Genomic DNA, 14,551 nt, shown 5'->3' with positions numbered 1-14,551 from the left:
TAGCGAATATTATTGATGACCTTTGATTGATAGGCTTATTACACACACTAAATAATAAATAAAAATTAATAATAATAAATAAATAATATTACGCAATAAAATTAATTTATTTATAATATTATTTATTATATATATTATAAATTATAATATTATTTATTTATAATAAATAATATTACATATTAAATAATATTAATAATAAATAAATAATATTACATATTAAATAATATTAATAATAAATAAATAATATTACATATTAAATAATATTAATAATAAATAAATAATATTACCCTTACTGCGGAAATATTTTTCCTTGCGCATTAATACATTGGGAACTACTTGGTAAGTAGGATGCTTTCCTTAGACCCAACGTTGACTTAAGATGTTTTCGAGAAGTAGACGCTAATACAGGTAAGAAGTTAAATTTTGTCGTAAAAGAACGCGACGTAAATAAATTTCGAATGACGCCACGAAAACTTGACTTACGAGAAAACCCATACGCCTGTTCGTCTGCCAGAAGTCTCGTCGAAAATAAGTGCTTTTGATGGAGTGTCTCGATTTTATTTTCACCCAGCTAATGGAACCATAACTTTTCTTAGAGTAAGTGGTTTATAAACGTGCCGATATGTTCAGAAATAAAGAAGGAAATAAGTACACGAGAAAATACTTTCAAGGTTAGATAAGAAAGGTTGTTTGACTGAGACGACGATGAGTAAGCTTGCGCGTCTCACGCTGAACGTGACATATTCGAAAATAAATGTACAGTAATTCTGGAACTCCAGGTATTGTAACAGTACACTCTTACAGATAAAATTAATAATATTATTATTATTTGAATTAAATGCAGAAAAAGCAGTAGAATTTGTAAAATTGTAAAAAAAAATATTACTATCGAGTAATATATTTTTAAATAATATATATGTATAACAGTTATAATAAAAAGGTAAGCGTGGAATATACTGGGGAACCGAAGAAAATCCTACATGGGAAGTGAATGCTTTCCCACAGTTTCGCTGGTTGAAACAAAAGGAGTAGAAATATTTAAGCTGAAGTAAATAGTAAATACAATAGAGCTGAAAGGGGAGGGGGGGGCAAGATCACCAGGTGCGACCAACCCTGTATAGAAATGCATACACCGAAACATGGGATCAGACGAACATTGAGTCGAAAGTGACCGGAAATTAAGCTTACGCGTGAGTTAAGACAATAGAGGCGATCATCGTCTGATTTACCCTACCCTAGTTTAGGGTGTGGTCCCTTTTGTTGAAAAGGGGACAATGGACACGATTGCTAGGAGTAAATAAAACAATGAAATACATTACTATATACGCACAATGGTGAAAAAAATATGAGCCTTTGTATTAAGACACAGACAGAAGAAATGTCTTGTGACCTCCTCTGACCATGTGGTCGTCTCGGAGTATAAGCAGAAAATTAATTAATTTAATTAAAATGCAAATAGATGCAATGAAAACTGTGACATGGGGTGATGACATGTTGGCTCGTTGAGTACAGACTGAACACACTGTTCGATTACAGTAATCCGAAGCCAGAATGAGGGAAACACGTGATCTATCAGACTTTTAAAAAAGACCCTACCGGGAGTGCACGTTTAGCTGGAGCCACGGTTCAATAAACGAAAGACATAACTTGGTTCTCAAAGGCATACACCTCAAAAGTTTTTAATGATTGGAAAGCAAGCGGTTCTTCTGCATCTCAAAGGCGTAAATGTGGCAAAAAAACAATACTTCAAGACCGAAGTCGTCGTACTCTAAGGAAGCCTGTAAGGAAAAATTGGACATCCAGTGTGCAGCAAATATCTGAATTCAATCAAGCCCGGAACTGCCCTTTTTAAGACCCCTACCATGAAATGAAGAAATTGGGTATTGGCAGTCTCCTGTCTATTCGGACGCCATTTGTTTCAGAGATAAACAGAAAAATCCATTTGCAGTGGTGCCAAAATTTCGTGATTGGACAATGGAAAAAATTCATGTGGTCAGACAAATCACAATACATTTTGTTTTGCACTGATAGTAGGCAGAGAGCGTGGTGAGAACCTCACGAAGCGATGTACCCTGCTTGCCTTTTTAAGACAACCCAAGATTCTGGAGGTGGTATCATGGTATGGGAAATGCTTCGTTGGCACGGACTGGAATATCAACGGACTGGGTCCGTTGATACTCCAGTGGAAGGTCGAATATCATCCAGGGAGTACCTGAATTTTAATGTGGCACTCGGCTAGCGGCTGGTTTTGATCGGACCTCCAAGACAATATTACACGTTGCAGTTCATGTAGGAAACTGCGCTTGTAGTCTTAGGATTCGATCCTGCCTTGAGCAAGCCAAGTATCAACAATATACAGCTATAATAAGTTATAGAAATAGTTTCGAAGTATTGTAAATCAGAGCGTATTCAGGGGGGGGGTAGAGCATAATAGTAGTGGGAAATAAAACAATTTATAATTAAAGATAATCTGAATGAAGACCTTCGGGCCGACCGGGCTAGCCAGGTGGGTAAAGTGCCTGTTTAGCAACCCAAAGGTCGCGGGTTCGAATCCCGCCTCGGGCTTCGATCAGAGTAAAATGCAAAAACTTTGGGAGGTGCATTATGGCCACAGAAGCCGATGCGCCAACAACTAACAAAAAAAAAAAAAAAAAAAAAAAAAGACCTTCGAAATGAAGAAAGATTGGTGCTCAAGAAAGTAGTTGCAAAAACATTTTCGTCAATCAGAGAGGAAATAATCGAATCCAGCCAGCGTAAATGGAAACGCGTCATATCGCTCTCAAGCAAGGTTAAGGGCTAACGTAAGTTCCAAAATTTTTTCAAACAAGAAACACTTAATAAGCCAAGAGATGCAGAATATTAGAACAGGAGGGCAATAAATTTACATTACAATAATATGCGTATCTGTAAATTTGCATAAATTAGTATGATTGAGATTTATAAATGAGAGAAAGGGCAGTTGGTTAAGATGTGAGCCCCCCAGGGGCTCACATCTGCTGAGTATGGACTTGGCACACCCAGGATCCTGAGCTGAATATCATTATTCTTCTCTTTCTTGGTGATTCCCTTCTACTTCTCTCTCTCTCTCTCTCTCTTTCTCTCTCTCTCTCTCTCTCTCTCTCAGGGTAACTCGGAAATTTATTTTAGCTGGTGCAGCATAAGCCTCAGGCTTCCTTGCACTATATGGCTAATAATAATAATAATAATAATAATAATAATAAGCTGTACTTAATTATGGATGTTACAGTTTATGAATATGGTTGTTATCTGTAAAGGTACAGAATAGTAATCATTTTCTGAATAATTGTAAAAAAAATGAAAGAAATGCAATATAGTAGGAGTGTTCATCATTTATGTACGCATATAAATTGGTCACCCTGGGTATATTTTATTCAATAATATGTATATATGTTTTATTAAATTTGTTTGTTATTATTATTACTATTATTTGCCATATGATTCAAGGAAGCCTGAGGCTTATGCTGCACCAGCCAAAAAAAAAAAAATAATAATAATAAAATAAATAAATAAATTCCTGCGTTACCCTGAGAGAGAGAGAGAGTCAGAAGTAGAAGGGAATCACCAAGAAAGCAAGAAAGAGAAGAATGATCTAAACATGGTGTGGTTGATCTCTTATATTCTGCTAACTAGCCGTTTCACAGACAACCCCTAGAACTTGGAGTTCTAGTATATGAGTCGGAATTGTTATGTGTTGGCCTGTAGCTTCAGTAGGGTGGAAACCGTTTCACAAAGGACGGTTGAAATGTTGACTTTATCTTGAAATTACAAGTTTACAAAATTAATAAGGATCTTTGAAACACTTATAAAGGATAATCTCATTAATCTGTAATCACTGTTTTGTACATACACAGAAATCTGATTAATATCCTTTCTTTTTAATTTCAAAAATCATGGATATTAAGAAATGTTTTTATTGTATTTATTAATACACTTCAAATCGTCACCCTCGTGGGTAACACAGTTCGTAGAATCGCCGTCCTCTCCCACACCGGGTGGAAAAGATGTGAGTTAAAGCCCCGTCGATGACGTGAGGAATTTTTATGGGCCTTTTTCACAACGTGGCTGAGTTAGTCAGTCTCATGCGAGGGTACCATTGTTTATTTTCCGGAAACTCGGGTTTTTCGTTCTGCAAACAGAAAATCGACCACAGAACACACACAATTTACAAACATTATATGCGTGCAATATGGCCTAAGTTGCTGTTGCGCTTAAAACCCTACAACAACCGGCCAACCATTCATCAGCATAAATTTAAACGGACTTTTTCGTATATGAAGAAGAAGCACTGCTAGGAAACACTTATGCATGGCTGGTTGCCATGCATAAGACCTCTTTCATGAAGCCATCCATAGACGACATGCCTGGATACAAGCTCTCCTGTCGATCTAGCAACTCTGAAGCAAGTTTCCTGCTGTTGTCTCTATGATGACTAGCAGCTAGAGTAAAATAACGGTCTTCTTGCGTTGAGCTTACACGAGAATGACTTCGGACAGTCTTCGAGCGACGTGTGCATGTTTTAAACTGATTCCACGATCTGCTTGCAATACGGCGAGTTATATTCAGCAACCTGGCTGTTTCAACTTTACTTTGTCTTGCTTCCATTCTGTCTATTGCTCTGCATCTCAAAGAACCATCCAAATGGTGTATTTGAGATATATTCGCAATGATGGCTGTCGAGAACAACTGGATAATGTACCATATCATAAGGTCAGGATTGTACAGAACTGGTTCCAGGATGATGAGAGTAAATTCAGCTAGGTAGCCTTCCCAGCACTCGATCTCATTCGAATTGAGCACCCGAGGGATGAGGTGGAATGATCTCTTTGAAGCAGAAAATTTTCAAATCGGTACTACGAGGGATAATCACACAAATTACTGAAGCTCCAAAATCAGGACTATTTATCTGGTTACCCAGTTCGCATTGTTTACAGCGTATTTGGCTCAAATCCGAGTGGCCACTTCATTAAATAAGAACGCCCTTTTCATGAAATGGAGTGCTCCTTCAGTAACCGCACCACATGCTCGTACTATATGATAAAAAGCACGTGGGCAGATAGATACCTTGGGATGCTGTATATATGGAACTTAGACTATTATCGGAAAGACGAAACACTTAAGCAACTTTGAAAGTGGCAATGTAGTCGACGCCAGATGCGCCTATATGACTCTCTCGGAAACTGCAACCCTGATGGAGGGGAACGGGCAATATAACAATCTATGGAGATCAAGAAATTGTTTTTTTTGGGGGGCTTTTTTGCGTTCCACATTTGTGTGGAACGCACAAAATGTGGTTCACGGGGATGGGGATTTTATCCCTCTCCTACCCGCCCTGGGTGCGCTTATGACAACAGTAGTAACCAAACAGGCATTTCAAAAAAAACAACTCATCGTACCTTGTTACTGTTGGGACATCGTAACCGACTATCGAACCGGGTTCCATTCCTGTCTGCAAAAAGCACGTAGCTAAGTTATAGGAACTTCAAGAACACCAACACTGCGTAATGAAGGGTTAGAAAAACGTTGCACAGTCTGTCTGACGAATTCCAGTACCTGCTGTTTCAGGCAGATGGGAGGACCGTATTCGCCATATCTCATTCCAGATCGAACCAGGTATTAAAATGCAGGTCATTTGTTGTGGCGGTGTAATAGTGTAGCGAGTTTTTTGGTGATGTACATTGGGTCTTTTGATACCAGTGGGGCAACATTTGGATGCTACAGGTTATCTGAATATTGTTTTTGAGCAGGCACCTTCCTTCATGGCTGCAGTATATCCATCTACGAATGGGTTTGTCCAACTGGATAATGTACCATGTCATAAGGTCAGAATTGTACAGAACTGGTTCCAGGAAGATGAGAGTAAATTCAGCCAAGGTAGCCTTCCCAGCACTCGATCTCATTCCAATTCAGCATCCGAGGGATGAGGTGGAATGAGCTCTTTGAAGCAGAAGTCTACAACCATCCAATTTGTAACAATTGTTGGAAGCAGTTGAGTCGACATGGACCAGCATTTCTGTGACATGATTTTGACACCTCCTTCAGTCCATGCCATACTACGACGAATCCCTGCTGTTCTTAGGGTAAGAGGGAAGCAACTCGGTTGTGTACCTAATAAAGTGGCCACTCAGTCTGTTTTCATTTATATTTAATAGTATATTCTTATTTTTATGTTTGTTTCTTAGCTTTTGAGAACCAGTACGTATTATGTAAATTGTTATTTTAAATGATTTAATTAAATATTACTTAATTTTAAACTTCCCGTTATTTGTTTGATAACAAAATGGAAATTATTTTCCTCTCTTTAAAAATTTCTTATATAAATGTAACATATTTCATACTGCAATACAGTTATATTTCATACAATTATGAAGCCAATTTTAAAAAATATGAGACCAGAATACCGAATTTACTGGCTTGTATTATCATTAGTGGTTGAGAGCAGTGAATATGTACATCCGTTTACTCTAGCAGGAATAACAGTTCGCACGAAAGAAGGATTCTATAAATGGAAATGATTTGATTTCGTAAACAACATACAAGGACATGTTTACCCACTCCATCACCAAATAAAAACAAAAGCAATGAAAGGAACTGGATTGCTGTATGTTGCTGAACACATGGTCTGCTTCTTATAAATTCTAACGCCAAGTTATTTATAACATTAAACTTTTAACTTTTCAAAAAGCTAAATGTAATTTTTTTAAATTTATGACTTTTAACTATATTTTCTTTACTCCATCTTGACTTAAACAAACATCTGTTATCGAGTAAAGCACTCATTGGTTGCTAAATACTTTGCTTATTTTGTTTTGTAATAAAAATTGGAATACAGTCAGCACTTCTCGGATCCTCTGTGGTTTAATAAAATAAACAAATAGCAACACTTATCTTAGATCGTGATGTGAAGGCCATAGCCCCAGGGGCTCACATCTGGTGAGTATGGGCTTGGCACACCCAGGGTCCTGAGCTGGATATCTTTTCTCTTTCTTGGTGATTCTTTTCTACTTCTCTCTCTCTTAGGGTAACTCGGGAATTTTTTTTTTTTTTGGCTGGTGCAGTATAAGCTACTACTAATAATAATAATAATTATTATTAATAATAATTAATAATAATAATAATAATTATTATTATTATATATTTAGTAAATTGATAACAAAAAACGAGCTCCTCTGTTGGTTGGCTGGTCTAGGGTTTTAGGCGCATCAGCAGTAGGCTGTATTTATTTTATCTGTAAAATTCGTGTGTTTTGTGGTAGATTTGATGTTTGCTGGACGAAAAGCAATTTCCTAAAGGGAAAAAACCATGATACTCTCGTCTGAGACCGACTAAATCGGCCATGTTGTGAAAGAGACTGATAAAAATTCCACCAGGTCTTTTCCACTTGGTGGGGAGGAGAGGACGGTGGGTATACCAATGTGCTACTCACGAGGGCACGTTCTCCTCGAAAAGCAACGAGTTTAATTCCGCGAACTGAGAGCATTTCTTTTCTGCACATCGGTCATATTACCCATTCATTCCTCCAATGAGCGCATGGCAACAAACATATCCAGTGCTTCAGCTATAATAGACAGTATACTGTATATGCATACACTTGGCCGGACGTAGCCCAGTTAAATGCAGTCGTATGCATTATCAAAATGATTTTTTGTAAACTTCTCTGTATGAAAAAGTTACGATACTCGTAATAAGATAAATAATAAGTTCTGGATTGCTATTTGTCCGATTTTAATGAAAATTCTGTTCCTTTGGATGTCGAGTTGTTACATGCGGACGGACGGAAGGACAAACAAACAGACAAACATGCGGACAGGCATGGTGACGACAATAGGTGATTTATGCATATGAGAACGCACAAAAAAAAAAAAAAAACATTTCACACATCCATTCCCTCTCAAAGTTTGTCCAGTTCCTCCGTTAAATTTATTTTAACTATCAACTTCCACAATGACAGATGGAAGTTTGTTCCAGCAATCAACTAATGTATGTGAACTGCAACCAAATACATAATTTGGTGAGAGATTGGAATTTACCAAAATCTGCAGAGACCTTAAGATTAAGTCTCTAAGTGAAAATCTACTCTTTCCAGGAGCATCGTGTTCTCGATACATCATGAAAAGGAGTTCCTTTCATGCTTTTCAGGAAGATTCATTTGTGTATCGCACCAATATTTTAATGGCTACCTGAGCAGTTGCAGTACATGAATCAAGTGAGTGGAGACTAGCTATCGATCCTGAAAGGCATTCTCCTTCTTAGGAGGAACATATTTGTTTCTGTTTCAGTTGCATATATCACTGAACTTTAGTACTTTTTTTTTTTTTCTCTTTTCATTATAAGTGATGTCCTCATTAAATGTTTTGGAAGAGCCACACAGTATCAAAAGCCAAAGTCTAGTGGACCCGACAAATGTTTTATTCCCCTTCATATTAAATTAGGTTTATCGAAGCAATTTGTAAAAGTTTTAGCACGGCTATGAAAAAAGGGGTGCACTGGATGTGTTTCTTAGATGGTCATAATATAATTTAATAAAAAAGATAATTTCCAAAACTAGCCATGCACCCATTGTTATAAATATGTAATACGGTCCTGACTTTTAGACAAGGGTAAATTGGATGAAGTATCTTTGCAATCGTTTTTCAGCCCACGTGGGTAGCACTGTTGATAGACTCTCCGCCCTCCCCACACCGGGTGGAAAAGACTTGAGCTCGAGTCCCGTCGATGACGTGAGGAATTTTTATGGGCCTTTTTCACAACGTGGCTGAGTTAGTCGATCTCAGGCGAGGATAACATGGTTTTTTCTCCCGGAAACTCGGGATTTTCGTCCAGCAAAACAGAAAATCGACCACAGAACACGCAATTTACAGACAGTAAACACGGAGTAATATGGCCATAATCGCTGATGCTCCTAAAACCCTACTACAACAAGTAAATTTTAAAATTATCTGTTTGTAATGCTCACAAATGGCATTTTTGTTGGACACAGATAAGTGAGTTAATTTCAGAGGAGCAGTTTAAGAAACGATCATCACAGTTGAAAAAGAAGCGTGGATTAGCTTCAAAAATGTTTTTCACAACTTCTTAGGGAAGAAGAAAGATAGCAATTATGATAGTGTCATTGAAAATATGCTGAATAAATTTCAGAATTTGGATGTAAGATGAGCTTGATTCATTTTTTAAACTCCCACACAGACTATAAAGGATGTATGAAGAATATGCCAGAAAAAGTGGAATGTTAACATGACAGATTACTGCTGCTAGTTTAAGAAAAAGGATCTAAATTAATGCATTAAAAGAAAAACCAGGAAACATTCATCTGAGATCAAAAGACCCGGAATTTATTATAAGAAATCTCGTAGATCTCCATAAACTTTCGGTATTATTATCCTTCTATATTCCTTCATTTTAATTGAGTTTTGTTTTACATGGTTCAACTTGCAGACCTCTGCGACGTGTGACTAATAAGCAGCACAGCGCAAAGGGGAGGATGAAAATGGGAGTGATTTAATCCCTCCTTGGGAGATAAAAATTCAGTGTGTAGAAAGCAGCATATGTAGCATACTTTTTCTACATCAAATGTACAAGCTGATATTTACTCAAATATTCCAGGACTCTCTCTCTCTCTCTCTCTCTCTCTCTCTCTCTCTCTCTCTCTCTCTCTCTCTAGGAGTCTGAATCCCCACAGAGAACCTTCAAATAGTTCCTCTTGCATTCTTATTGTATCCCACCCCATCACAGTGTACTAGACGTCTCTTGCTTGAGTATTCCTGCATTTTTTAACAATGATTTCATCATAATTCGATGTAAATTAGCATATCCCTTCTTACTCCATCCGCAGCACACACAAATGTTTCTTTCATCAATTAATTTAAAGATTGTTTGTCCAAAGAATAAGATAATAAACTAACAAGAATTAGATTCAGTACGTATAAATGTATCTAATTCTCTGTTCCATTAAAATTGTGCTTTAACTTGCTTCGCATTCATATTTTCTCTTATAATTCGGAATTCAGTCCTCAACTGGGAATTTGAGGAATCAAAAGAGGAATTTGATTTTTTCCATTCATACTGAAGTTTTTTTGGGGTTCCCTACTTGCATAGCGCGATGTATATTAATCTAAAACAGAAAGGAGAAAATAATAATAATCAGGGCCGTGCAAAGGTACTTGGGGAACCAGGATGCAAAAGGTTTTAAGGGGCCTCGTTTCTTTATGTTGAGACTTTGATGGCTCCCTCTGTTGGGGCCTCTTAGATCGGGACCCTGGTGCGGCGCATCCAATGCACCCCACATTTGCACGGTCTTGAATATTAAGACTCTTGATAATAATTAAATATATAATAATTAGGAAATGCTATTAGCATATTCAAATATTTTGTTCCCCTAGTTAAACTGAATAAAATTATCTCTTTTTTTTTAACATATCGGTTCTTTCTGATGCTTCTTACTAAATGAAAGAGGCGAAAACAGTATTGCACAATGGTTTCTGAAGTGGATTTTTTACAACGTGTATCCAATTGGGTTCTCTGCTTTCGGTATTATAAAATATCCACCTCCACATTCACACTTGGATAGTAAGACAATACCAGATGACGTATTCGAAAATCCCCTGGCGTTGCGATCTTAAATTAGAAACGCAGCTGCATAGAGACGTATCACACGAATCTATTCCTAACCTTCTTGAGTATTATTTCATTACATCTCATATTTAGTGAGAAAAAACATGAATAAATTTGTTGACTATTTGTAGATAGCCTGCTAAATGTCTGGAAAGAAAATAAAAAAAAAAATTAAAGCCTCGTTCCAGATGTGTGCTGTTTACTTGAATTCTCTGAGCTGTGAGGGACATTTCTGTGTAGAAATCAACGGTTATTTTAGTCTTTTGGCTGTGGTTGTTACTGTGGAAAAGTTAAAAAGTGAAACGAAAATGCGAAAAATGAAAATCGTACTAAAACTGCCCTTGGTTACAGAAAAAAAAAAAAAAAAAATTAAGCCAAGCGATTTTTTTATATTTTTTTATTATGAATTTTTTTTTTTTTTTTTAATTTTGCGATTTATTTTAAAATCGCAAAATTTTGCAGCATTCTTGAAAATTCTTAAAGAGTGTGACAAAAATAATTTAGGACTTTCCAACTCTTGGTGTGAAAGGCAATAAAATGCTTGAATCAATATATGGTACTTAAGAAAGCATTTAATTGATTAAATATAATTTATATTATTCCTAATGTAATTTTTATAATTCAGTTTGTATTTAATTCGCCTTTTGTATGTAATTAAGTATCTTCTGCTTCCTGCAAATGATCTTATGTAAATATCGTTTGGATATTGTATCCAAACGACGAAGGCGCCACCGTAGCCAGGTGGGCAGGAGCAGCAGTGCGTAGCACACGCTTCTTGATTAGACCGGGGTTCGAGCCCGTGCCCACCAAATACGGAGGATGCGGAAAGGTCAAGGAATGACCACCCCATATCCCTGGAGCAATATGGCCTTAGTTGCTAGTGCTTCTAAAAACCAAATAACAAACAAACAAATCCAAACGACGAGGATTTGCCAAGTTCTTAACATCTGTTTCAGCAAAAATTTGGCTCGTTAGGGGGAGTACCAATGTTTACAGAGAATCAGAACTCCGTTTAGCCAAGCATAGCAGAAAATGCTTTTCGAGTGATCCAGTCATGTAAAGTAAGTAATGCCTTTTTCTTATCCTGAGACAAAATATTTCCTTCACATCAGTAGCAGTACGAGATTATAGATCTCGCTAGGAACTGTTTGAAAGTAGTTGTCCACAGATAATGATTAATAATACACTACTCGACAAAATTAACAGAACACGTAGAAACGTGTAACTCGTGCAGCTTGCAATGTAAAGTAAAAGTAAAGTGCAGCCATTATCAACCCACTGCAGGATGGAAGCCTCCTCAACAATTCATGCTGAGGGAAATGGACTATAATCTGCCACGCTGGTCCAGTGCGGGTTGGCAGATCGACCGTATTCAGCAGTCAGGGGCTTGAACCCCGGTCTACTCAAGGAGCGTGTGCTACTGCACTCCCGCTCCTGCCCACTCGGCTACTGAGGCCGAGCTTGCAATGAAGCAGACAAAATTGGATAAGTTCTGCTCATTGATGTCCCGTTTTAGCTGAAAAACAGATTCTATATGTTATTTCATCTGAACAACAACTAGGAATGTTGTATCGTCCCTCCAACGTCACAGAAAGGGACACTTACAGTGGAATCGGTGCTCGTGTTGGGCGGAATAATGATAAACGGCCTTACCCCTCTTCATGTTTTTGATAGGGGTAACGTAACTGCGTAGAGGTACAGTACCGAGAGCAGATCCTCAAACCCTAAGTGCGACTTTTTAGGGATGCAGTTGGCTCAGATTTTCTTTTCATTGACGACAACGTCATTGTGCATAGAGCTCACGTGGTGGAGGATCATCTTGAAACTAAAGATATCTAACGACTGACGTGGCCTACACGATCACCAGACTTAAATCCGATCGACGTTCAAGGATCCCACGAACATGTGTGGGATCCTTGGGCGTCGCATTGCACGCCGACAGCCAATTTCTTGGTCATTTGATGAGCTAAGGTCTACACTGGTGGAAGAATGGATTTGTTGTCGCAGAATCTTATAGACGCCCTTACATCGAGTTCGATTCACCACTTTCCGGCCTGTTTAGCCGTCAGAGGAATCATACGTCGTACTGACATCATGTGACCATATTTTCGAGAACTGAGTAGCCAAAAAACGAGAATGAAGTGATGTGGTTGCAACCTGTGTTTTTATAAGCATGAATTTGCATAATATGCAACTCTGTAAGGCGAGAGATCGATTTCTGTTGGATACTCGGAATTTCCATGCCAGGATGCCTATTTTATCCAATATTCCCCTACTGCGATACTGTTCGCAATATAATATTCATGAAAAACATTTTGTTCTGTTAATTTTGTCGAGTAGTGTAGTTCAGAAATAAAGGCGCCTGTCATAGAAAAGTCAGCGTAAAAAGATACTACATTTAACATTTTATGGCTTTTTGATTTGGAACTAGATAAAGTTTCTTTGAACCGTGAAATGTTTTAAGATGTCTGAAAGCGTTTCAAGAAAAATGCAATCATTGATCTAAATTTCCTCGAAGACTTATTCTTAGTAAGATTGCGCGGAGTCTGTCATATTGATAAAGATCATGATGGCCGTTCCAGTTTCATATTTTGCTCGGTAGAAAGCTTTTCCTGCACTTCAGTGGGTAAAAAGATCGAATGATGTGACATAAAGATTGAATTACATATGCATAAAGAATTAAGTATTATATGCGGTTAGACTTCAAATTGCTAACAACACACTTTTGTTCCAGCAGAGTCATAGGTCCATTACAGATCCTGTCTATATTCTTTTTTCCTGACAATACTTTAACTGTTATTCTTTATAATTTTTGATTTATTGGTGCTATTTATTTTACAGAATTTTATGGAATTGAACTATTTTGTTAGTAAGAGAATATAGGGGCGGATCCAGACAGTACAGGGAAAGCGATATCGCAATGATATATGTGACAGTAATTGAAAACTAGGCTGGAATTTTTAACCTCTGGAAAATGCCAGAAGAGCCGGTGCTCCTTTGGGCCAGTGAATCATTCTGGTGGAAAAAACAAACTAATGGCAAATCAGATATAAATTGAATTACGCTTTAATTTTTGTTTTTCCAATAGTTTATTAAAGTCCGTTTTAAAGGTTTAGGCCTGTTGCAGATGATCAAATTTTACCTCTGCGACTGTGGCTTCAATTTAAGCAAAGTCGCTTAGTTTCAGCTGCAGATGCAACCGGCTGAAATTCTATTGGTGAGCGTTCCGTCCCGCAATCTGCTCGGTTAGTTGAATATAATCGCCATCCTCCCTATACTGGGTGGAAGAGACAAGGGTTCGAATCTCGCCAATGACGCAATGAACTGTTATGGGCTTTTTCATTCTGTGCCTCAGTTACCCTGTCTCATACATGAATAGCAACTTTTCTCCCACGGAAACTCGAGTTATTCGTCCAGGCAAATGGACCAAGAAACACAATGCAATTTATGAAAATATTAAGCGAGGGCAAATGAGTTAGTTCTCTAATACGACAACTTTTTAATTAAAAAAATAATTCCACCCTGCACATTACCATTAAAGTTTAATGGTGCATTTTTAACTAAGCAGATATACAGAGTTAAGTTTCGAAAAAGCTTTGCTATATATTTTATTTCATTGTGTACATTGTTTGTTTAATTAAGTAATTTGTAATTACTAATACCCTGATACAAATTATTCATTTACTACAAGAATACCAGGCAATCCTAATCACACACCCAGCACACCTGATCTTTTTCTCACAAACAACCATTCTAAATACACGGTCGAGGTAAGTGTTCCTTGGCACCTCAGATCACAAATTGGTGATGGTCTTTTCTCCAATGCAGCCGTTCTCTCGTGGCTATTCCCAACATCATGTTGTTTGGCATTACAAGAATGTAAAATGGGATAATCTGCCAGATTTCTTTTCTTCTTTTCCTT

General features: G+C 37.4%; 1 protein-coding gene across 2 annotated transcripts in view; it reads left to right on the top strand.

The window, feature by feature from the left end:
- The first annotated feature begins 331 nt into the window (after positions 1 to 331).
- Positions 332 to 14,551, top strand: part of LOC150079926 (COMM domain-containing protein 9-like) — a 64,935-nt gene continuing 50,715 nt past the window's right edge. Inside the window, exon 1 of one of the 2 annotated variants that reach the window (XM_090382760.1) lies at positions 332 to 779. The gene's annotated coding sequence lies outside the window, so the exon portion shown is untranslated. Of the gene's footprint in view, positions 780 to 11,671; positions 11,691 to 14,551 lie in introns of those variants that run through there. The other variant, XM_090382761.1, reaches the window with a different exon arrangement.

The sequence above is a fragment of the Mastigoproctus giganteus genome, chromosome 10, assembly GCF_048544385.1.
Source record: "Mastigoproctus giganteus isolate SK-2022 chromosome 10, ASM4854438v1, whole genome shotgun sequence".
In the NCBI taxonomy this organism is placed as follows: domain Eukaryota; kingdom Metazoa; phylum Arthropoda; class Arachnida; order Uropygi; family Thelyphonidae; genus Mastigoproctus; species Mastigoproctus giganteus.
The sequence above is the reverse complement of the archived record's forward strand: the minus strand, read 5'-3'. Positions and strand labels throughout refer to the sequence as shown.